At 37.2% G+C, this 26,775-nt stretch overlaps 1 long non-coding RNA gene across 3 annotated transcripts in view; it reads right to left on the bottom strand.

Moving 5' to 3' along the window:
- LOC127491606 (uncharacterized) overlaps positions 1 to 26,775 on the bottom strand; it is a 140,264-nt gene that overhangs the window by 85,397 nt on the left and 28,092 nt on the right. Inside the window, exon 2 of one of the 3 annotated variants that reach the window (XR_016231524.1) lies at positions 1,713 to 1,845. The exons of the other annotated variants lie outside the window; for them this stretch is intronic. This is a non-coding gene — a long non-coding RNA (uncharacterized LOC127491606). The remainder of the gene's footprint in view (positions 1 to 1,712; positions 1,846 to 26,775) is intronic. 3 annotated transcript variants of the gene reach the window in all.

The raw sequence follows: 26,775 nt of genomic DNA on the forward strand, positions 1-26,775 counted from the left end.
GGAAAAGGAAGCCTTTTCTCTCTGTCTCTCTCACTGTCTAACTCGGCCTGTCAAAAAAAAATTTATATATATATATATATATATATATATATATATATATAAAGACAGTAAATCCACAGCTTTACACCAATATTCCCTCTGCTTATAGGTAACTCACATTGAGTGTGCCTCACAAAGGACTAAGGGCAGTGGGATGCTGCAACTCCTCACTCATTCGTATCTATACCTGGCTTTTATCCATCTTAGCTGCTTGTGGCCAGTTTGATAAACTAAAGTAAAGTGAAAGTAGCATTGAACAAAATCTCAGTACCCATTCCCTAGTCGTTGATCACAGGCCAATCTTCTGCAGTCTGCTAGCTCAGACATCCCTATTTAAATGTATTTTACCAGGTCAGAGAAATCACAGAGTAAGATATCTTTTCATTTTTTATGTATGTCTTCCTCAATTTTTTCAATGTTTTATAGACTTTTATAAAAATACTTCAAAAAGTTCATGGAAATGGAATCGAAAGATACTTACTTTGGTATGAAAAAATTAAATTCATGTGTTTTCTCATTATAGGACATGTTCATGATTCTTTTGAAGTACCCTTGTATTATGGAGATCTTTCAGCTCCTTTGTTAAAATTATTCCTTCATATTACTTATAGTTATTGCTGTTGGGATTATCATTTTTTCTTTTTCAGATAGCTTTCTGTGAATGTAGAAAATAAATGCTACAAATTTCTGTATGTTGAGCTGAATTTCTTTTTCAGGGCTAATGGTTTTTAATGGAGTCTTGGGTTTTCTATATGTAATATCACGACACCTTCAAACAGGTTCAATTTATCTTCCACAGCTCATCAAAAAAAAAATCATTTGGCATGATCAAGTGGGATTCATCTAATAAATGCAAGGATGTTTCAGAATACTTAAGTAAATAAATACCATACAATAAATTAACAGAATAAATGGCAATCATTTCAATAGATGAAGAAAAAAGCATCACTTCTTTTTTTATTATTAAATAAATGTGAATTTACAAAGTGCAACTTTTGTATTGTTGTGGCTCCCCCCCCCAACCTCCCTCCCTCCCGCGGCCCTCCCCTCTCCCACTCCCTCGCCCATCCTGCCCTTCATCGAGTTTCATTTTCAATTACCTTCATATACAGATCAACTTAGTATATACTAAGCAAGGGTTTCAACAGGCTGCCCTCACACACCTGCACAAGGTATAGGGTATTGTTCAACTAGTAGTGTTGTCTTTAAGTTTCATAGGAAAACACATTAAGGACAGAGATCCTACGTGGGGAGCATGTACTCAGTGACTCCCGTTTCAACATCACTTCATGATAAAACTCTCAGTAAATATTTATAGGAGAAATGTAATGCAACACAAAAAAAGCTATATATCTCAGACCCACAGCTAGTATGATACTGAGTGGAAAAAGCTGAAAGATTTCCTCTTAAGATTTAGAACATGACAAATATTCCTACTTCAATTCAGCATGGAGTGGAAGCCCCAGACAGAGCAGTAAATGCTATTCAAATTAGAAAGGATGACACAAAGGAATTTTGCAGAATCAAACTATTATGAAGCCTAATTTGTATCAAGTAGTGACATTTTTGTTATTATCATGACTCTTGGAAATCTATAGGGCAACCATGGATAATTCATTCTGTGTATTAAAAGCACAATTCAAATCACTTGGAGATGTAAGGAAAATCATTACCTCCCAACATCAGGCAATGGTTTCCAAATCTGCCATCTCCGTCCTACTCACAGTCCTCATCTCTTCATATCTTGGTTGTTGCCAAGGCTTCCTTGTTTCAATGTTTCAGAATGATAGTCCCAAATTAAAGTTTCTAAATCCAAATGTTCATAAAGAATGCAATGGTTAGCAACATTAAGTGTTGTATCCCATTGTCTGCTGGATAAAATCCCAACCAATTAATCTGTTGCTATGCTTAAACTGCAACCTCCTTTATCATTTTAATCCTCCATTATTCCTTCATTCAATCCTTTTATCTTAACAGAGCTGCTCCTCTTAATAAATATACTTTTCTGCACCTGCTCAGTTCCTGATATGTTGTCTGTGCTTTATCACTGCAGAGGATCTTTCCTTTAGACTCTCCAATTCATCCAGTTATGTAAGTATAACCTTAGGGATGGTAAAGGAGAGAAGCTTGGAAAACACCCAGGAGGTGATGCGTAATAGGGACATTTTAGATCACAAGAGCAGCCAATTGAAAAAAAATAAAAGGCCTTACTAAAGGGGCATTCCAAAATCAATATTTAGAGGCAAGAGGCAATTCTCAACTTGCAAGAAAAGTGGGGTGATCAAGAGCTCTGAGATTTGATCGGATGAGTTTCCAAGTCAGACAATCTGAGCAAACATAAATTTGAAGAGCTAATGTAAGAGTCAAATTGGAGGGTTTTGAGAGTGAAGAATTTATCTGTGAGAGGCCAATTCAGAAGTATTTGATTATGTACCACCTACAGCTGTCCCCTTCTTGTGACTTGGCATGCCTTGAAGGGTCAGATGTTACTTACTGGATACCCCATCCTTCTGGAAGTACTTCAATCCAGTCTTTTTTTATTTTTTATTTTTATTTTACAGGCAGAGTGGACAGTGAGAGAGAGAGACAGAAAGAAAGACACTGGTTCACCCCCCAGTGGCCGCTGCGGCCGGCGCACCGCACTGATCCGAAGCCAGGAGCCAGGTGCTTTTCCTGGTCTCCCATGCGGGTGCAGGGTCCAAGCACTTGGGCCATCCTCCACTGCCCTCCTGGGCCACAGCAGAGAGCTGGACTGGAAGAGGAGCAACCAGGACAAAACCAGCACCCTGACCGGGACTAGAACCCAAGGTGCTGGGTCCGCAGGCGGAGGATTAGCCTATTGAGCCGCGGCACCAGCCCTCAATCCAGTCTTTACCAGTCCTCTATCAAATTTTCTCAGTTCATTTTAACACAGGTGTCGCATCTGCTCTGACATCACAGCACCTATTCCTCATTTGAAAACAAATTACAAATGACATCATAAGGCAGTCATATATCATAATTTTAGTTTAACATTTTTGTTTTATTTTCCATAGTTATGCCTAACATGGCATTACTAGATTGTAAATTTACAACTTCATTCAATATATAGATTTGCATATTTTATGGTTTTATATCTCCTGGTAACGTATCACGAAAATATATTTTTATAAGCATCTAAATAAGTATATATTCCAAAACCAGAAGTATGATGTGTGAATTCATTCTTCTCTTTAGATTTAAGGTCTAAAATCCAAATTGGTGTCAGGTTCCACTGTGAAACCATCTCTAAAACTGTCAAAATGTACCCACAACTACACATTCAGAACAATTATGTTGATCAAATTCCACAAGTACTGTAGATGCAGTTAAAAAGTAACACTCAGTAAAACCACATATTCAGCTAAAAATAGTTGCTAAGAAACAACAGGAGTCAAATATGGCTAAGTATAGGTAGACAGCAATGTATCAAAAAGATATTTAGAAGTGCAAAATTTATGGAAAGGCTAAAAAAAGAATACTCAAAAAGTTTACAAGGCTCTAAAAATCCAAAGAGACTCATCAGAATAACATTACCAAAATGGATGGTCTCTGATTTTCTACCTTGGTGTTCAATCTGCTCAAATTCAAAGTCTGGGAGAGAGAAAATCCACTTGGCTTGATTTAAGTCATTTGTTCTGCCTCTTGACCAAATAGAGCAAGAGACCTTGACTACAAATGTAAGAACAGGCAGTTTTCCTGAAGTGAATTCTGGCACTCTTGCCAAAAGAATAAACTAGGCCTTGAAATAAAGAACCAGAAGAGCTGATGTATATAATACGCATAGCATAGCCCAATATATATGACTGAGGTTTTATAGATCAAACTTCATTCTAGTAAATGAACTCTATAATCAGTTTAGAAATAAAGCAAATAGGATGAGCTTAGGACTAAGGGCTCATTTAAAATTAGAATATCATACTGAATCTTTAACCTTGAAGCAAACTTGGCCCCATGTTCTATATATGAGCTATTGGGCAGGAAGTATAATCAGGTCAATTAGGAATACAGAGAGTGGGCTAGTTGCCCAGTAAAGCTGTCTTCAGGATCCAGCTTCATTGTCTATTTGGATACTCTTCTGAGGTCACTTTTATAAGGATTCTAACTGGTTCACATTGAATAAGAAATTTGTACAAAATAAGAAAATATAGCAATGTTCTACTAGACTTATTTCCCTGATGCCCAAGAGTTTGCAAATGCAAGGGACATCTGGTTTGCACAGAGATGCTTTCATTAATGCAAGCACTGGAGAAGATAAGCTGCCCTGTTGTTTAGCAAACTACTTTTAGCAGTGGCATCCAAAACTCTCGCGCTTTCTTGGAAATAAACAAAAAATAATTGAAGAAATAAGATTCTTTCTGAGTGAGATGAGCTAGCCTCTATATTTACACATTAAAGAATGATTTAATATATTATTCAGAATGGAGCAAGATAGTTAATTTTCCCAGTTAGTGTAATTACGCAAGGATATCCCTCACCACATCTACACACAAAGGATGGCTAGAACTTAAAGAAGGGAAGGCAAAACAATTAGCACTTTCTTTTCTTTGGCAGTGGAATACAATCAAGAAAGAGTGAATATTTGAATGATATCTGTAGAAACACAGGAAACATGAAGACAATCAGTCTCAGTTTCAATGACAAATATGGTACTTCAGTTTGAGAACAGGCATCAATAACTTATTAGTCAGAAATCTTTGGATCTGATATTTAGAGTGCAATTTCTGAAAACTATTAAACACTTGTTAATCTCTTGCTTGGGAGTGACTTAATGTATGTGAAATTATTTCACTTCTTGGATCAAAAAGGATACAACATAAGGACCAAGTTTTTATTTTTATGGTGCTCCAAGGACTAGGTAGTAAAATGGATCCAAATCTGCGCATTTATTTCTACCAAGTAGCTATGCATAAATGAAATTTAAGAGATGTGCTCTACTGAAAAATGAAGTTCACTATGATCAGTGGATGTGGGTACCCCTTTGTGTAAAAATCAAACTAACCTAAAAGTATAAGCTTATTTTAGTGCAAAAAAAAATTTGGTGCAAAATTTGTCATAATTTGTAGAATTGTATATAATGGAAAAACTAAACAGAGATTTAAAAAATTAGCACCAAAATAAATGTTTAATATTTATTTAATATTTGTGTTTAGTATTTTATTTTTTCAGATAACATATTTTTAATTTACATTGTAGCCAAAGTTCTACTAGGTCCACTCAATAAAGGATTCAACAAGTAGAAAGTGGAAAGATCATAGTTAAGCGGGAAATAGGAACAGGCTGAACATAGTAATCAAAGGAAAAGATAATTTATATTTTTCATTACATTTTTTCACAAACTTTCTGAAGTACCCGTATATACCAAAAAAGAAAGAGAACTACAGAGTGGCTGAGGCATATGAACAGTGTGTGCCTTTTCCTGAAAAAAACTTTATTTAAATGTTTCATACTGTACACACAGAAAATATCCAACATCCTAAACTTATTTCTCCTCTATAAATACAGAATTGAAGACTCTAAAAAGTGGTGAAATTTTACATGCCCCATAATCACTGTCAAAGTGGACATTGTTTTTGGCAGACACTGAAGCTCTTAAACCCAAATTTAAACATGGCCAAGAAGTGGTAATGTTGGACTGAAGAGCACATTAAAGTGTTTTTATTTCATTGGCAAACATTAACCCAATATGGAAGCAAGCAATTTACTGATTCCCCATAAAGCACTTTCTACCACAGCAAAAGAAAGTAAATGTGTTATAAAAATAAAGCTCCGTGAGTGAGGATGTTTTTAAGGTACAAAATCCTTTCTTCTAAAAAAAAATGTTCTTATAGAAAATTCCAACGGAAATAAAGCAGGGCATATGTAACTATGCTTCCTAATACTTTTGGGGGACCTCTCTCTCTTTATATAAAAGAGTGTGTGTGTGTGTGTGTGTGTGTGGTGGTGGGAGAGTGGTAAGAAACACATTTAGAAGAAACTGAAATATCAGTGTAACTTCCAAGGTTCCTAGGGATTTTACTGACCTAAATTTCTATTTCCAGGAAGTGCTTTCTGTGGAAGCAATTTCCTTCTTCCTCAGCAGGTAATTAGAGCCTCCGTTTTATAAAAAGCTACCTAGAGGATGTGGGGGAAAAGATACCCTACTACACTGTTGGTAGGAATTTAAACTAATTCAGCCATTGCGGAAGATTCTTCAGAAAGCTGAAAATAGATACAACATATGACCAAGCAATCTGACTCCTGTGAATTTACCCAAACTAAATGAAATCATCATATGAAAGAGTTCTCTATAGTGCCATGTTTATTGAAGTAAAATTCACATAGCGAAGATATGGAATCAACCCAGATGTATATCAACCGATGACTGTATTTTAAAAATGTGGTATATATACACTGTGGAATATTATTCATCCATAAGAAAGAATGAAATCCTGTTTTTTACAACAAAATGGATGCAACTGAAAATCATTATGATTAGTGAAACAAGTTAGGCCAAAAAGACAAATACCATGTTTTTCCTGATCTGTGATAACTAGTAAAGTACAAAAAAATATAAAAAATTATAATGTATATGAGCAACATTGACATTTTGAAATTTGATTATTATTACATCCCATGTCTCTACTATTGAGGAACAGTGTTTTTTTTTACTATTGATTGAATTATTTAATTACTAGAGAGTTAAGCTTATGATTATAAAATAAACCGAAAGTGTATCATTGTAAAAATTAAAGGAAATAAGAAAAGAAGGAAGAGGGAAGGTGTGCACATGAGTGGGAGAAGTGTAGGGTGGGATATAGCACTATGCTCCTACCTCTTTTGTACCTATGAAATACATTTGTTCACCTTTATAAATAAAGCAAAACAAAAATATGATTTTTAAGAGGTGCCAAGACTAGGAACAGACCATAATTCAGCCTTGATTGTCAGTATCCCTTAATTTACTATTTGATAATGGTAAATTTCTAATAACATCAGGGGAAAGGACAATCTGTTTGGAGCAAGTAACCTGAAATTTCTTTTGAGCAAACCATTCTTATTGTATAAATAAATACCTCAAGCATTTGCCAAACTAGGATCTCCAAACCTACCTTCTATTAGACATCGAAAATGCTGATTCATTTTGAAATTCAAGGATGATTAAGGCATACTTTAAAATGTCATCAAGTAAAATGGGGGACTTTAAAGATGGTGGGGTAGGGAGGCAGCTAGTTGCTCTAGACTAGGGGACAATAGTTTTAAAAAAAAAGTGGAGAGAGTACGTTCTCAGGGGAGAGTTAGGGAGAAAACTGCATTGAAAATTCTAAGGAAGGAAGAGGGACCATGGATCTATGTGGCGGTGTAGATGCATAGCTCAAGCACGGATACAACATAAGACCCCAGCAGATGACACCCTGAGAGAACACCAGCTTTGAAGAGTGAGGTGAGATCAGACTGCAGCAGCCCTTGCCATGGGTGATATAGCTGGGGGGAGAGCCTGGCATGAGTCTGACCTGAAGCCATGTGAAGGACAGTTTACCAGCTAATGCAGCAGAAAAAAAGGGGGCATGTTTCTGTCTCTGTGTCCCCCAACAATGGTGCCTGGCAACTGAATGAGAGAGGGCAGGCACCATTTTGGACATACATAACAGTTGTATCAGCTCTTGTGCATACACCCACCAAGTGGCTGAGATGAGACAGATGCCATGTTGTCAGTAGCTGCTGCAGGGCCATGGATTTGTGTAACTAGCAACCAGCAAAGAGAAAGCTCCACTGTGATATTAGAAGGGGCTGTGACCCATGGCTCTTGTGTATGCATGTGATCCATGTATTTCACCAGAGGGAAAAATTCACATTCCCCATTGACTATGAGTCTGGCTGAAAGGATTACAGGGGGCTGGGCACCAGCATAGGACTGTGAGGTGCCCCCAGTGTCTCTATATATCACAGGCTCCGCATAAGTGAAGAATTCACGGGTAGCTGGCTCTGGGAATGTCTCTGCCTCTCTATGGACAGGACAGTCTAGTAGGGCAGAGTAGATGCTCTGCTTCCTGTGACTTTGGGAGCCTTATGTGCAGGGACTGTGGGAAGGCACGGGGTGTGTCAGGGTCTCTGGGCAATCACTGTGAGCAGCTCCACAAGCTCAGAGCTCCCTGATTGCCTGGAGTGAGTCATTACAATAGGATCTGGGCTCACACTGAGAACTGCACAGATCCTTTGTGTGGTTCTTATGGCAGTGTGGATGAGTATCACACCCACTGTGGGCTAACACACAGGCATTGATCACCTTGGAAGAGAGGATGAGATGGTGTAATCACACTAACAGAGGTAAATAAATCCTCCCTTCTGATATAAAAAAAAGAAGAGGGCATCTACCATGCCAATCTTGGGTGTCACCCTGGACACACACCCCAGCGTGGAACACTGACAAGAACTCCCTGGCAACATCCAGCAAAAACCTAGAGGTAGCCAATGAAAGTGCAGACATTCCACTAAATGACATAAACATAGTTCAATGAGAAGAGCCATCAGAGGAAAAAACCAACAAGTATCTCAACAAATGCCTAAAACAAAATGCAGAAATTTAAGAAACAAGAATAAGGAAAACAACATGAAAACCCCAAAAGGAATACAACACTTCAATATTAGAATCTGAAGATGAAGAGATTGATGAAATGCCTGAAATGGGTTTCAAAAGATTAATCATTAGTTTACTCAGAAGCAATGAGATGAAAATCCATGAATTAAATCAATCCATAACATGAATGAAATTTTTACCATCAAGTTGAGATTTTAAAGAGAAATCAAATGAAATATTATAAATAAAAATTCAATAGATCCAATAAAATGTAGTTTAAAGTCTTAAAAAACAGCTTGGTGAGGCAAAAGAAAGAATATTGGAGTTAGAAGACAAATTTTTGGAAATATCTAAGACCAAAAAAAAAGATGAAATTAGAAAAATTAAAAACAGTGTGGTGATTTAAGGGATCCTATTCAAAGATATAACATACATATCTTAGAAGTTCCTGAAGGAGTGGAATATGAATGGATTAGAAGGCCTATTTAGTGAAATAATTACAGAAACATCTCCAATTTGAAGAAAGGCACAACTGAGTAGGAAAGCCTATAGAACTCCTAACAGAAAGGACCAGAAAATACCTTCACCACGACACATTGCAGTCAAACTTTCAGCAGTAAAACAGAAAAAAAAAAGATTCGAAAATGTCCAAAAGAGAAACACCACAGTACTATCAGAGGACCTCCAATTAGACTCACAGCTGACTTCTCAGAAACTCTACCAGCTAGGAGAGAATGGTGAGATGTAGTCCAAATCTTAAGAGAAAAAAACTGTAAATTCAAAATATTGTACTCTGCAAAAATCTCACTTATGAATAAAGGTGAAATAAAGACTTTCCATAACAAACAGAAATTGAAAGAATTTGTCACCACAATCCAACTTTACAAAACATGTTTAAGGAGTGCTACACACAGAAACATTGAAAAATAGTCATCATTATTAAAGAATGTGAAGGCAGAAAATCTCCCAGTAAAAGTACAAAGGAAACCAAAGGAAACAATAAGAATATTTATGGAAAAATGGCAGAGCCAAGTCATTATTTACCAATACAATAGTAACCTTGAATGTTAATGACCTCAACGTTCTGGTTAAAAGATACAGATTGGATAAATGGATTAAAAAAATAAGACACATCTATTTGCTGTCTACAAAAAAACACACCTCACTAATAAAGATACATGCAGACTGAAAGAGAAAGGATGGGAAAACATATTCCATACTAATGGAAAGCAAAAAAGAGGTGATGTTGCCATCTTAATATCAAACAAAATAAAATTTACACAAAAATTGAAAAAAAAAAGAAAGAGAGTGGCTTAATGTAATGATTAGGATCATTTCAACAGGAACATTTGACTATAATAAATGTACTTACACCCAATTATAGGGTGCCTGGTATTTAAAATACATGATATGGATATAGAGGGAGACATAAACTCTAATACGATAGAAATGGGGGACTTCAACATTCCACTTTCATCAGCTGACAGATCACCAACACATAAACATGACAGAGAAACAACAGGGATAATCTGTGGGCCAAATAGATTTAATGACACCTACATAAATTTTCATCCAACAGTTATATAATACACATTCTTTTCACCAGTGCATGGAATTTTCTCTAGGATAGACCATATGGTAGGTCATAAACCAAGTGTCAGAAAATTTAAACAAAAAAAATCATACCATACATCTTGTCTGAGCATAATGGAATGAAGCTAGAATTTGCAAGAATCTTGAGAAAATATGCAAACAATGGATACTGAACAACATGCTCTTGAATGAGCAGTGTGTCATAGAAGAAATCAAAAAGTTTCTGGAAATGAAGTCAACAACACAACATATAAACATGGGATAAGCAAAAGCAGTGTTAAGAAGGAAATTTATATCAGTTAGTGCATATTTCAACAAATTGGAAAGGCATCAAATAAATGAGCTATCAACGTATCTCAAGAACCTAGCAAAACAATGAGAATCCAAACAAAAATGAGTAAGAGGAAAGGAATAATTTAAATTCGAGAATAAGCAAAATTGAAACCAAATAAAAATAGATCAGTGAAATAAAGGCTTTTTTGAAAAATAAACAAAATTGGTACTTCATTCACCCAACCAACCAAAAACAAGAGCCTAAAGATCCAAATCTATAAAATCTCAGAATAAAATGGAAATGTAACAACAGATACCACTGAAACAAAAGGAATCAACAGGAATTACTACAAAGAGCTGTATACCAACAAATTGGGAAACCTAGAAGAAATATATAAATTCCTGGACACATTCTATCCAAATTAAGTCCAAAACATAGAAAACAAAAAACCAAGATGTAGATTGAATCAGTAATAAAGACCCTCCCAACAAAGAAAAGACAAGGCTTCACTGCTGAATTCTATAAGACATACAATGAAGAACTAATTCCAATTCTTCTCAAACTATTCAACCAGATTAAAGGGAGAGAATCCTCCCAAACTCCTTCTATAAAGCCAGTAACACTTAATTCCTGAACCAGAAAAAAATACAACAGAGAAAGTAAGCTATAGACCAACATCCCTGAACATAGATGTAAAAATCATCAAAAATACTAGTTAATCCACCGGCGCCACGGCTCACTAGGCTAATCCTCCGCCTAGCGGCGCCAGCACACCGGGTTCTAGTCCCGGTTGGGGTACTGGATTCTGTCCCGGTTGCCCCTCTTCCAGGCCAGCTCTCTGCTGTGGCCAGGGAGTGCAGTGGAGGATGGCCCAAGTGCTTGGGCCCTGCACCCCATGGGAGACCAGGAAAAGCACCTGGCTCCTGGCTCCTGCCACCAGATCAGCGCGGTGCTCCGGCTGCAGCGCGCCGGCCGCAGCGGCCATTGGAGGGTGAACCAACGGCAAAGGAAGACCTTTCTCTCTGTCTTTCTCTCTCACTGTCCACTCTGCCTGTCAAAAAAAAAAAAAAAATATTAGTTAATCCAATCCAACAACACATCAGAAAGATCATTCACCTGGACCAAGGGGGAATTTATCTCTGCTATGCAGGGTTGGTTTAATATTTGCAAATAAATAAATGTGATAATTCACATTAACTAACTGAGGAACAAATACAATACAGTTGGGAGTTCCATGATGGCAGACTAGTCTCAGGACAGTCAGAATCACAGGGCAAAATTAATAATTATAAAAATGATAAAGCCATGGAGAATTCACAGTGGGAAACCCAGTGAGAAAAACAGTGATGCTCCAGGTCCACACCAAAAGAACAAAGAAGGACCAAAAAAAGCAGAGGTTCAGACCTAGAGAGGAGAGTGTGAGCAGTGGTGGACCAGGTGAGAGGGGAATCCACAGGCCCATGGAGCTGCAGATAACAGCAGGTGGGAGTGCTTGGTGAACTGCTTTTGAAGTTCCACATGGAGAAAAAAAAATAAATGAGCAATTATGAAGATGGCGCCTCCCTCCCAATCCCACTATCTCCTCCATCCTGCAGGGACAGGCAGCCGGCAGCCAGGAAAAAAACAAGTCCATTCCTTTGCAATATTTTTCTATGTTTTTGGGTGCAGGTGGGTGATTTAAAGCAAAGGGAAGCTCTGCCTATCGAAAGCTCATGTCTGCCCACCACCATTGAGAAGTGAACTGGGTTCCAGCAGGCAGGGGCTGGCGACCCACAGACCTATAGCAGCTCATAACAGCTCATAACAGAGGGAACTGTGCTCATAGGAAAGATACCAGAGATCAAATGTGCAGTTTATTAGGCAGTATGAACTAGTACTGAAAAAAACAGGGACTAACACCAGGGTGTCCTGCAGTTTTGAGAAGGACCAGTCACTCCAACTCAGATAAATACCCTCCTACATCCAGATAACCAGAGAGCTACAAAGGCCCATGGGGGTCCTACCTTGGATATTTACTCCACCATAGAATACAGAATAGTGCAAGCAGAAAACACCCAACACACACCTCCTGGTACTCACTGAAAGTATAAGCATTTTTACCAAGCCACAAAGACACAAATCAAAGATAAAAGCAAAGACAAAAAAACTACACAAATGCTGAAAAACAAAGGAAGAAACTTAAATAATAATAAGACACTATGAACCTTCCAAAGGAACTCTACAACACTTCAATAGAAGATGAAGATGAAGAGATTGAGTATATGCCAGAAATGGAATTCATAATATTAATCAGATTACATAGAAGCAATCAGAAGCAAATTTCATGAACTAAATGAAAAATTTTCCCATGAAATTGAGATATCAAAGAGAAATCAGAATGAAATACAATAAATGAAGAACCCAATAGATCAAATGAAAAATTCAGTGTAAGAAAGAATATCAGAAATTGAAGACAAAATTCTGGAATTTTTATAGTCAGACCAAAAAAATAAAATAAAAGAAATTAGAAAACTAAAAAATATTGTTGGAGATCTACAAGATACTATCAAATGACCCAACATATAGGTCCTAGGAGTTTCTGAAGGCATGGAAAGAGTGAAAGGATTAGAAGGCCTTTTTAAATTAAATGATAACAGAAAACTTCCCCAATTTGGAGAAAGAAAGGGACATCCAAGTGTAGGAAGCATGCAGCACTTCCAATAGACATGACCAGAAAAGATCTTTACCACAATACATAGTAAAACTCTCCAAAGTAAAACATAAAGAAAAGGTTCTAAAATGTGCACAAGAAAAACACCAGATCACATTCAGAGGAACTTCAATTAGACTCACAGTGTACTTCTCAACAGAAACCCTGTAGGCTAGGAGAGAATGGAGAGATATATTCCAAATTAGAGAAAAATATGGTCAACCCGGAATACTCTACCATGAAAAGCTCTCATTTCTGAATGAAGGTGAAATAAAGATCTTCTCTAACAAACAGAAATTTAAAGAATTTGTAACTACCTTCCCAGTCCTAAAAAGATATTCAAGGATATGGTACACAAAGAAACACAGAAACAGAAACATCACTGCAAAAGAAAGTGAAGGCAGAAAATCACCCAATAAAAAGTACAAAGGAAACCCAAAGTAAAAAATTGGGTTATTAACTGAATTATGGCAGGACAAAGTCAATACTTACCAATAGTCACTTTGAATATAAATGGACTCAACACTCCAGTTAAAAGATGCAGACTGGCTGAATGAATTAAAAAAGAAACTTCAACTACTTGCTGCCTACAAGAAATACATCTCACCAAAGATGCACACAGACTGAAAGTGAAAGGATGGAAAAAGATAATCCATGCTAACAGAAACCAAAAAGGAGCTGGTGTAGCTATTCTAATAACAGACAATACAGACTTTAACAGAAAAATTATTAAAAGAGTCAAAGAAAGGCAATTTATAATGATTAAGGGATTAATTCAACAGGAAGATGTGACTGTTATAAATAAATATGCATTAATTACAGAGCACCTGGCTATTTAAAAGAAATGTTACTGGATTTAAAATGAGTCATAGACTCAAATGAAATAGTAATGGCAGGGCAACACTGTGGCATAGCAGGTAATGCCACCTCTTGCAGTGCCAGCATCCCATATGGGTACCAGTTTGAGAACCAGTTGCTCCACATCCAATCCAGGTCTCTGCTATATCTGCTAGGAAAGCAATAGGAGATGGCCCAAGTCCTTGGCCCCTGCACCCATGTGGGAAACCCAGAAAAAGATCCTGACTCCTGGCTTTGCGTCAGCACAGCTCTAGCCATTGCAGCCATATGGGGAGTGAACTGGCTAATGGAAGACTTCTCTCCCTCCCCTCCCTCTCTCTGCCTCTGCATCTCTGTAACTCTGTTTTTCAAATAAATAAATCTTTAAAAATAGTAATGGGTGAATACAATACCCCACATTCAGCAATGGACAGATCAACCAGACAGAAAATCATCAAGGAGACAACATACTTAATCAACACTATAGACAAAGTGGACTTAACAGATAGCTACAGACCACAGACAAAGGTGACCATGCCCCATTTCTGTTTATAAGAGGAGATCTACCATGCCCAATTTAGGTATCACCTGAATTCTTGCTCCATTCTGAGCATGGATGAGATTCCAGGACATACCCAGCACACACCTCTGGGTACTCACTGAAAGTGCAGATGTTCCATTAAGCAGAGGTATAGTCCATAGATAACAGCCATCAGAGAAAAAAAACCAACAAGTATCTCCACAAATACCTAAAAATAAATGCAGAAATTCAAAAACCAAGAATAAGGAAGAAAACATGATGGCCCCAAAGAAACACAACACTTCAATATTAGAATGTGAAGATGAAGAGATTGATGAAATGCCTGAAATGACACTCAAAAGATTAATAATGGGATTACTCAGAAACAATGAGAAGCAAATCTACAAATTAAATAAATCCATATATAACATGAATGATATATTTCCCATGAAATTGAGATTTTAAAGAGAAAGAAAAATGAAATATTAGAAATGAGGAACTCAATAGATCAAATAGACAACAGTAATGAAAAGCTTTAACAACAGTCTTGGTGAGGCTGAAGAAAGGATATCCAAGCTAGAAGTGAAATCTTTGGAAACTTTATTCAGATAAAAAAAATAGATATTAGGAAAACTTAAAAACAGTGTTAGAGATTTATGGGATACTATCAAAAGACTCAACATACAGGTCTTAGGAGTTCCTAAAGCAGTGGAAAGAGAGAATGGATTAGAAGGCCTAATTAGTGAAATAATTATAGAAAACACTCCCAATGTGGAGGGAAAAAAAGGATGTTCTAGTATAGGAAGAACATAGAACTCCTAATAGTCATGACCTGAAAAGATCTTTACCATGACACATTGTAGTTAAACTTTCAATAGTAAAACATAAAGAAAAGATTCTAAAATGTGCATGAGAGAAACACCAGATTACTTTCAGATCTCCAATTAGACTCACAGCTTACTTCTCATTAGAAACTCTACAGGCTAGCAGAGATAGAGGGACATATTCCAAGTCTTAAGAGAAAAAAAAAACTGTCAACTCAGAATACTGTAATCTGCAAAGCTCTCTCATTTATGATTAAGGTGGAACAAAGACCTTCAAAACAAATTGAAAGAATTGATCACTACATATCCAGCCTTACAAAAGATGCTTAATGATGTGTTATGCACAGAAACACAGAATGATAGTTATCCTTATGAAAGAATGTGAAGGCAAAAAGTCTCCTAATGAAGGTACAAATACAAATATCATATGTTCTCCCTGACTGGCGACAACTAACTGAGCACCAAAGGGGATACTTGTTGAAGTGAAATAGACACTATGAGAAACAGTGACTTGATCAGCTCTTGTCCTGACGGTTGATGTACAATGTAATACTTTATCCATTTTAGTATTTTTTTTTTGTTCTAGTACCGTTGGTTGAACTCTGTAATTAACACACAATTATTCTTAGGTGTTTAAATTTTAACTGAAAAGTGATCCCTGTTAGGAATTTGGAAAACATTATGTTGAGTGAAATAAGCCAATCCCAAAGGCACAAATACCACTTGTTCTCCTTGACAGGTGACAACTAACTGAGCACCAAAAAGGGAACATGTTAAAGTGAAATGAACACTATGAGAAACGGTGACTTGATCAGCCTTCACCCTGACTGTTGATGAGCAGCTTAATATGTTATCCCTCTTAGTATTTTTTTTGTTTGTTCTACTTAATACTTTTGGTTGAATACTGTAATCAATACACAATTCTTCTTAAGTGCTGCAACTTAACTTAAAAGTTATCACTGTTAAATATAAGAGTGGGAATAAGAGAAGGAAGAGATGTGCAATTCAGGACATGCTCAAGCTGACTTGCCTCAAACGGTAGAGTTAGAAACATACCAGGGGATTCCAATTCAATCCCACCGAGGTGGCATGTACCAACGTCATCTCACTAGTCCCAGTGATCAATTTCTGTTCACAATTGATCATAATGATAGGACTAAGAGCCAAAAGGGATCACATAAACAAGAACAGTGTCTGCAAATACTAGCTGATAGAATAAAAAGGGAGAGAATGATCCAACATGGGAAGTGAGATACACAGCAGACCCATAGAATGGCAAATGTCCGAACAGCACTCTGGCCTCAGAATCAGCCCTTAAGGCATGTGAATCCGGCTGAAATGCCCATGAGAGTATTTCAGGCATGGAAAACCAAGACACTCTGGGGAAAATAAAAAAACCTAAATGAAAGATCTCTGCGAGTGAGATCCCAGTGGAAAGAATGGGTCATCAAAGAAGGAGGTACCTTTCTCTGAAGGGAGGAGAGAACTTCCACTTTGACCATGGCCTTGTCTAAATATGATCAGAGTCAGTGAACTCAGGGGGCTTCCATAGCCTTGGCAGCTCATGACAAGAGCCTAGGGTGATTACTGATGCCATAAACAAGAGTGTCAATTTGTTAAGTCAACAACAGGAGTCACTGTGCACTTACTCCTCATGTAGGATCTCTGTCCTTAATGTGCTGTACATTGAGATTTAATGCTATAACTAGTACTCAAACAGTATTTTTCACTTTATGTTTCTGTGTGGGAGCAAACTGTTGAAATCTTTACTTAATGTATGCTAAACTGATCTTCTGTATATAAAGAGAATCGAAAATGAATCTTGATGTGAATGGAAGGGGAAAGGGAGTGGATAAGGGGAGGGTTGCGGGTTGGAGGGATGTTATGGGGTGAAGCCATTGTAACCCATGAGTCGTACTTTGGAAATTTATACTCATTAAATAAAAGTTTAAAAAAAATAAACAACACAAATATTTATTAAAAATGGCAGGGCCAAGTCATTACTTATCAATAGTAACTGAAAAAGTAAATGGCTTCAACTCTCCAGTTAAAAAAATACAGACTGGTTGAATGGATTAAAAAACAAGACCAATCTATTTGCTGACTACATGAAACACACCTCACCAACAAAGATACACTGAAAAAGACTGAAACATGGAAAAAAGATTTAATGCTGATGATGCAGACATGCACACAGTCACAGCTGCAGTGGCTGAGAGAGGAATGGGCAGCAGTTTGTGTGGGGAGCAACTCGGACTAGACTAAGTTACTGGAATTAAGACTTATTCTATGCATCTGCTCTCCCACAATATGGCGCTGGGAGAGGAGAAAACAGCTTCTACGCAGCTGCCTCTTGCCAACTTGAGTGATGACTTCCAGGAGCTGATCCTGCTCCTGATTGGAGAGCAGCATACTCGGCGTGTGGGTGGCAGAGTTGGGATTGGCAGAAGAGGACTATAAAGGAGGAGAGAGACAATATGCACCAGGAACATCTAAGGGGAACATCTATCTGAAGGAACACCTGTGCAGCCCCCGAGAGAGCCGGCCGCTGGTGTGCCGTTCCCTCGCGGAAGTGGGGAATGTGGCAGGGGGAACCGCCCTTCCACGGAGGTGGAAGGGTTGGTAGCCAACCTGGGAAGAACCAGCAGCAAACCCGGGGAGGGCCGAGCAGACAAAAGAACAGCGCAGGGTCCTGTGTCGTTCCTCCACGAAGAGGGGGAGCGACAGTTTGGAGATGGAGGTGAGACTGCAGCAACCGAGGGTGATAGAGCTGGAGGATAATTTTTAGTGAAATACTAGAAGAAAATTTCCCAGTTTTAGAGAAAGAAAGGGATGTCCAAGTACAGGAAAAACAAAGGACTCCCAATAGACAAGACCAGAAAATATCCTCACTATGACACATTGTAATCAAACTCAAAACAGTGAAACAAAGAAAAGATTCTAAAATGCGCAAGAAATGACAGATCACTTTCAGAGGCTCTAAAATTAGGCTCATAGCAGACTTCTCCTCAGAAACCCTACAGGCTAAAAGGAAATGTTGAGTTATAGCCCAAGTACTAAGAGAAAAATGTAATCCCAGAATATTATAACCCACAAAGCTCTAATTTGTGAATGAAGGTGAAATAAAGACCTTTCATAACAAACAGAAATTGAAAGCATTTGTCACCACTCATCCAGCCCTGCAAAAGATGCTTAAAGATGTGTTACACACAGAAACACAGAAACATGGTCATCAATATGAAAGAAGGTAAAGGAAGAAAATCTCTCAGTAAAAGATCACAGGAAGTTCAAACTATATATTAGAAATATATTTGGAAAAATGGCAGGGCAAAGTCACTACTTATCAATAGTCACATTGAATGTTAATAGCCTCAACTCTCCAGTTAAAAGGCACAGACTGGCTGAATGGATTAAAAAGCAAAACCCATCTATGCGCTGCTTACAAGAAACACATCTTTCCAACAAAGATGCATGCATACTGAAAGTGAAAGGTTGTAAAAGGATATTCCATGCCAACAAAAAAAAAAAAACAAAAACAAAAACAAAAAAGAGCTGGCATAGCCATCTTAATATCAGACAAAATACACTAACACAAAAGCAGTTAAAAGAGACAAAGAGGGGCACTATATAATGGTTATGGGATCAATTCAACAAGAAGATGCAACTATTATAAATGTATATGCACCTAATTAAAGGGCACCTGGCTATTTAAAAGAAATGTTAAGGGATTTAAAAGGAGACTTAGACTTCAATACAATAGTATTAGGGGACTTCAATATTGTACTTACAGCAACGGACAGATCAACCAGAGGGAAATCAACAAGGAAACAGCAGATTTAATCGACACTACAGACCAAATAGACCTAACAGCAATCTACTAAACTTTTCATCCTACAGTTGCAGAAGAGATCTTCTAAGCAGTGCATGGAACTTTCTCTAGAATTGACCACATACTAGTCCATAAAGCAGGTCTCAGAAAATTCAAAAAAATTAAAATCATACCATGCATCTTCTCAGACCACAATGGAATGAAGCTGGAAATCAGCAATTCAGGAATCTCTAAAGCATATGCAAACACATGGAGACCAAACAACATGATCCTGAATCAACAGTGGGTCATAGAAGAAATCAAAAGAGAAAACAAAAACTTTCTGGAAGCAAATGAAGATAACAGCACAACATATCAAAACTTATGGGATTCAGCAAAAAGCAATGTTAAGAGGAAAGTTTATAGCAATAGGTTCCTACATCAAAAAATTGGAAAGGCAGCAAATAAATGAGCTATCAATGCATCTCAAGGATCTAGAAAAAACTACAGCAAACAAAAGCCAAAACTAGTAGGAGAAAATAAATAATTAAAATTAGAGAAGAAATCAACAGAATTGAATCAAAAAAAAAACATTACAAAGGATCAGCCAAGTGAAGAGCTGGTTTCTTGAAAAAAATAAACAAAATTGACACCCCATTGGCCCAACTAACCAAAAAAAGTAGAGAGAAGATTTATATCAGTAAAATCAGAGATGAAATGGGAATGTAACAGACTCCACAGAAATAAAAAGAGTCATCAGAAATTACTACAAGGACTTGTATGCCAGCAAACAGGGAAATCTATCAAGAGGGATAGATTCCTGGAAACATATGACCTACCTAAATTGAACCATGAAGAAATAGAAAACCTAAACAGACCCATAACCGGGTCAGAAATTCAATCAGTAATGAACACCCTCCCAACAAAGGAAAGCCCAGGACTGGATGGATTCACAAATGTCTGCCAATAATAATAGTTGAATTTAAAAAGAGAGAATGATCCAACATGGGAAGCAGGACACACAGCAGACTCATAGAATGACAAATACCCTAAACAGTACTCTGGCCTCAGAATCAGCCCTTCAGGCATTTGGATCTGGCTAAAAAGCCCATGAGAGCATTTTAGGCACGGAAAGCCAAGACACTGTGGCAAAAAATGACCTAAATGAAAGATCGCTGTGAGATCCTGGTGGAAATAAGGATCCATCAAAGAAGGAGGTACCTTTCTCTGAAGGGAGGAGAGAATTTCCACTTTGCTTATGGCTCCATCTAAATACCAATGGAGTTTGTGGACTCAAGAGGCTTCCATAGCCTTGGAAGCTCATGACAAGAGCCTCAGGTGATCCCTGACTTCTTAAAGTGTCAATTGTTAAATCAACAACAGGAATCACTGTGCACCTGCTCCCCATATAGGACCTCTGTCCTTAATGTGTTGTACTATGAGAATTAATGGTAAAACTAGTCTTCAAACAGTACTTTATACTTTGTATGTCTGTGTGGGTGTAGACTGTTAAAATCTTTACTTAGTATAGAGTTAATCTTCTGTTTATAAAGTTAATTAAAAGTGAACCTTAATGAATAATGAGATGGGAGAGGAAGTAGGAGGTGGGATGATTTAGAGTTGAGAGGGTAGGTATGGGGGAAGAACCACTATAGTCCAAAATTTATACTTATGAAATTTATATTTATTAAATAAAAGCTTTCTATAAAATAAAAAGAATGGAAAGATGGAGACTGAGGAAACATCAGAAACAGGATTCACAATTTAATCATAGGATTACTGAAAAGATATCAGAAGCAAATCCATGACCTAAAAAAAACATATTTGATATGAACAAAAATTTGTTCCGAGGAATTGAGATTTTAAAGTGAAATCAAAATGAATTATTGAAAATGAAGAATTCAATACCTCAATAAAAAATGTGGTAGAAAGCCTCAACAGCAGACTTGGCGAGGCAGCAGAAAAGTATGTGGAAATTTTACAGTGAGACTGAAGACTGAAAAAAAAAAAGACAAAAATATGAAGAAATTAGCCAACTTAAAAACAGTGTTTGAGATCTATGAGATACTATCAAATGATCCAAAGCTCAGATGATAGGCATTCCTGTGGGTGTGGAAAGAGAATGAACTAGAAAGCATATTTAGTGAAATAATTACAGAAAACTTTACCATTTTGTAGAAAGAAAGGGTTGTCCAGGTACAGGAAGCATATAGAACTAACAGACATGACTAGAAAAGATCTTCACCATGACACATTGTAGTCAAACTTTCCACATTAAAAAGATTCTAAAATGTGCATGAGAGAAACAAAGACCAGATTACTTTCAGATCGCCAACTACACCCAGAGCTGACTTCTCATCAGAAACCCTACAGTCTAGGAGAGAATGGTGAGATATAGTCCAAGTCTTAAGAAAAAAAAAACTGTCAACCCAGAATACCATACCCTGAAAAACTCTCATTTATGAATGAAGATGAAAAAGACATTCCATAAGAAACAGAAATTCAAAGAAGTTGTCACCACTCATTCTGCCTTACAAAAGATGCTTAAGAATGTGCTACACACAGAAACATAGAGAGATAGCCATAATTATGAAAGAATGAGAAAGTAAACCCCCCCACAGAAGTACAAAAAATATCCAAAGTAATCAATATGAGTATTTATTGAAAAATATCAGGGCCAAGTTGTTACTTACTAATAGTCACCTGAATGTAAATGGCCTTAACTAACCAGTTAAAAAAGTACAGATTGGCAGAATGGATTAAAAGACAAGACCCATCTATTTGCTGTTAACAAGAAATACACCTCATGAACAAAGATACAAGCAGACTGAAATGAAAGGATGGAAAAAGATATTCCTGCCAACAGAAACCAAAAGAGAGCTGGTATTGCCATCCTAATATCAGACAAAATAGACTTCAACATAAAAACTGTTAAAAGAGATGAAGAAGGGTATTATGTAATGATTAAGGGATCAATTCAAGAGGAAGACATGACTATAAGAAATGTATACACACCCGGCTGGTGCCGCATCTCACTAAGTTAATCCTCTGCCTGTGGCACTGATACTCCAAGTTCTAGTCCTGGTTGGGGTGCTGGTTCTGTCCCAGTTGCTCCTCTTCCAGTCCAGCTCTCTGCTGTGGCCCGGGGAAGGCAGTGGAGGATGGCCCAAGTGCTTGGGCCCCTGCACCTATATGGGAGATCGGAAGAAAGCACCTGGCTCCTGGCTTCAGATCGGCACAGCATGCCGACCATAGTGGCCATTTGGGGAGTGAACTAATGGAAGGAAGACCTTTCTCTCTCTCTCTCTGTCTAACTCTGCCTGTCAAAAAAATGTATACACACCCAATTACAGGGCACAACATTGGTGCAACTAACCAAAAAGACAGATATCATATGGTTTCCCTGATCCAAGATAACAATAGAATAACTAAAATGTAATGTATTGGGATGAAAGAGACATTTTGAGAATCAATGATTGCTCATAGTCCTTGTCTGTTCCACTGAGGAATGATTTTTTGATTATACGCTAATCCAAAGGAAAAAGGGACAGGAGTAGCCATGCTAATATCATACAAAGCAGACTTTAACACAAAGAACTTTAAAAGACACAAAGAAGGGCACTATGAAATGATTAAGGGATTAATTCAACAGGAAGAAGTGACTACAAAGAGCTGTATGCCAACAAACTGGAAACCTAGAAGAAATGGATAGATTCCTGGACACATATAACCTACCTAAACTGAGCCATGAAGACACAGAAAACCTAAACAGACCCATAACTGAGACAAAAATTGAGTCAATTATAACTACCCTCCCAATAAAGAAAAGCCCAGGACTGAATGGCTTCACTGCTGAATTTTAGAAAACATTTAAAGAAGAACTAATTCCAATTCTTCTCAAGCAATTTAAAACAATTGAAAGGGAAGGAATCCTCCCAAATTCTCTCTATGAAGCCAGCATCACCTTAATTCCTAAATATGGAAAAGATGCAACAGAGAAAGAAAACTATAGTCCAATTTCCCTGATGAAAACAGATGCAAAAATCCTCAAGAAAATACTGGCCAATCAAATTCAACAACACATCAAGAAGATAATTCACCCAGACTAAGTGGGATTTATCCCTGCTATGCAGGGATGGTTCAACACTTGTAATCAATCAATGTGATACATCACATTAACAAATTAAAGAACAAAAACCATATGATTATCTCAATTGATGCACAGAAAGCATTTGATAAAATACAACACCCTTTCATGATGAAAACTTTAAGCAAATTTGGTCTAGAAGGAATATTCCTCAACATAATTAAGGTAATTTATGACAAACCCACAGCCAGCATTCTACTGAATGGGGAAAAACTGGAAGCATTCTCACTGAGATCTGTAACCAGACAAGGATGCCAACTCTCTCCATTGCTATTCAGTATAGTCCTGGAAGTTTTACCTAGAGCCATCAGGCAAGAAAAAGAAATCAAAGGTATTCAGATTGGTAAAGATGAAGTCAAAGTATCCTTATTTGCAGATGACATGATTATATATATATAGGGGAACCAAAAGACTCCATTAGGAGACTACTGGAACTCATAAAAGAGTTTGGCAAAATAGCAGGATATAAATCAACACACACACACACAAAAACAGCCTTTATATATACAGACAATACCATGGCTGAGAAAGAACTTCTAAGATCAATTCCATTCATAATATCTACAAAACTTAAATACCTTGTAAGAAATTTAACCAAGGAAGTCAAAGATCTCTATGATGATAATTACAAAGCTCTAAAGAAAAAGAAGACATAAAAAAGGGAAAGAACTTCCATTTTCATGGATTAGAAGAATCAACATCATCAAAATGTCCATTATTTTGAAAATAATTTAGATATTCAATTCAATACCAATCAAAATACCAAAGATATTCTTCTCAGATCTAGAAAAAAATGATGCTGAAATTCATTTGGAAACACAGAGGCCTAGGATAGCTAAAGCAATTTTATAAAAAAAAAAAAAAACAAATAAAGCTGGAGGCATAACAATACCAAATTTCAAGACATACCACAAGACAGTTATAATCAAAACAGCCTGGTATTAGTACAAAAACAGATGGATAGACCAATGGAACAGATTAGAAACTCCAGAAATTAATCCAACCATCTACAACCAACTTATATTTGACCAAGGAGCTAAAATCATTCCCTGGAGCAAGGACAGTCTCTTCAACAAAAGGTGCTAGGAAAACAGGATTTCCACATGCAGAACTATGAAGCAAGACCCCTACCTTACACCTTACACAAAAATCCATTCAAAATGGATTAAAGACCTAAATCTATGACCCAATACCATCAAATCACTAGAGAGCATTGTGGAATCCATGCAAGACATTGGCCTGGGCACAGAATTACTGGAAAAGACCCTGGAGACACAGGCAATAAAACCCAAGATGAACAAGTGGGAATATATCAAATTGAGAAGCTTCTGTACAGCAAAAGAAACAGTCAGACAAGTAAAGAGACAACCAAAATAATGGGAGAAATTAGTTGCAAACCACGCAACTGAAAGCATTAATAACCAGAACATATAAAGCAATCAAAAAACTCAACAATAGCAAAGCAAACAACCCAGTCAAGAAGTGGGCAGAGGACTTAAATGGACATTTCTCAAAAAAGGAAATCCAAATGGCCTACAGACACATGAAAAAAATGCTCAAGATCACTAGCTATTAGGGAGATGCAAATCAAAAGCACAACAAGGTTTTACCTCACTCCAGTTAGAATGGCTTTCTTTCAGAAATCAACAACTAATGCTGGAAAGGTGTGGGGGAAAAGGTACCCTAATCCGCTGTTGGTGGGAACGCAGACTGGTAGGGACACTATGGAAGACAGTTTGGAGATACTTCAGAAATCTGAATATAGCCCTACCATATGACCTATCCATCCCACTCCTCCGAATTTACCCAAAGGAAATGAAATCAGCAATAAAAGAGACATCTGCACCTCTATGCTTATTGCAGCTCATTTCACAATAGCCAGACATGGAATCAACCTAAATGCCCATCCATGTATTCTTGGATAAAGAAACTGTGGGTATGTATTCTATGGAATACTACACAGCAGTTAAAAAAAGAAATCCAGTCATTTACAGCTAAATGGATGAATCTGGGATATATCATACTTAGTGAAATAAGCCAGTCTCAAAGGGACAAATATAATATGTTCTCTCTGATCTGTGACAATTAATAGAACTAAAAGGAAACCTGTAAAAGTGAAACAGACATTATGAGAAGTAATTACTTGAACAACCCCTTGTCTTGAGTGTTGAGGAACACTTTATTATTTCATTTTATCTATGTTTTACTTTTTTTTCTCCTATACTTAATACCATTGGCTGAACTCCTTAATTAACATAGAATAAAACATACATGTATTAAGTCAATTGAAAATAGATCCCAGTTAAAAATAAGAGTGGGAATGAAAGAGGGTAGAGTTGTAGGAATCAACATACATCTGTGGAGATCTACCGCTAAGGGTGAAGCTAAAAACTTGCCATGAGACTCCAAATCCCATTTAGCTGGGTGGCATCCCATATTATGTTATAATGTTATCATATTAAGTATGGAATTGATCATATGCATAGAACCATCAAAGGGATCACATAAGTAAGAACAAGGACCTGGTAATAACAATGGATAGAATTACAAAGGAGAAAAAGTTCCAACATGGGAAGCAGCCACACAACAGACTCAAAGAATGACAAACACCATAAATAGCACTCTGACCTCAGAATCAGCCTCTAAGTCTGGAATGAAAACATCATGAGAGTATTTCAGGCACAGAAAGCCAAGACACAGTAGCAAAAGCAGTTCAGCATGAAGGATCTCTGTGAGTGAGACCCAGTGGAAAGAAGGGGCCATCAAAGAAGGGTGTGCTTTGTCTGAAGGGAGGAGAGAACTTCCACTTTTTATATGGCCATGTCTAAAAACCGAAAGAGTTTATGAACTCAAAAGGCTTCCATAGCCTTGGCAGCTCATGTCAAGAGCCTCGGGTGTTCACTGACATCATGAATAAGAGTGTCAATTGTTAAATCAACAACAGGAGTCACTGCGCACTTGCTCCCAACGCTGGACTTCTGTTCATAATGAGTTGTACTATGAGAATTAATTGTAAAACTTGTATTCAAACTATACTTTATACTTTGATTGTCTCTGTGGGTGCAAATAGTTGAAATCTCTTTTTTTCAACTTTTATTTAATAAATATAAATTTCCAAAGTATAACTTTTGGATTATAATAGCTTTTCCCCCCATCACCTCCCTCTCAACCACAATCATCTCATCTCTACTCCTTCTCCCATCCCAATCTTTATCATGATTCATTTTCAATTATCTTTATATACAGAAGATCAACTTAGTATATAATAAGTAAATATTTCAACAGAGTGCACCCAGAAAGACACACAAAGTATAGAGTACTGTTTGAGTAGTAGTTTTGTCACTAATTCTCATAGTACAACACATTAAGGGCAGATCATCCACCCAGACCAAGTGGGATTCATCCCTGGTATGCAGGGATGGTTCAACATTTGCAAATCAATCAATGTAATATGCCACATTAACAAACT

Source organism: Oryctolagus cuniculus, chromosome 3, assembly GCF_051225735.1.
Source record: "Oryctolagus cuniculus isolate XC-2025 breed Fujian yellow rabbit chromosome 3, ASM5122573v1, whole genome shotgun sequence".
Classification (NCBI taxonomy): domain Eukaryota; kingdom Metazoa; phylum Chordata; class Mammalia; order Lagomorpha; family Leporidae; genus Oryctolagus; species Oryctolagus cuniculus.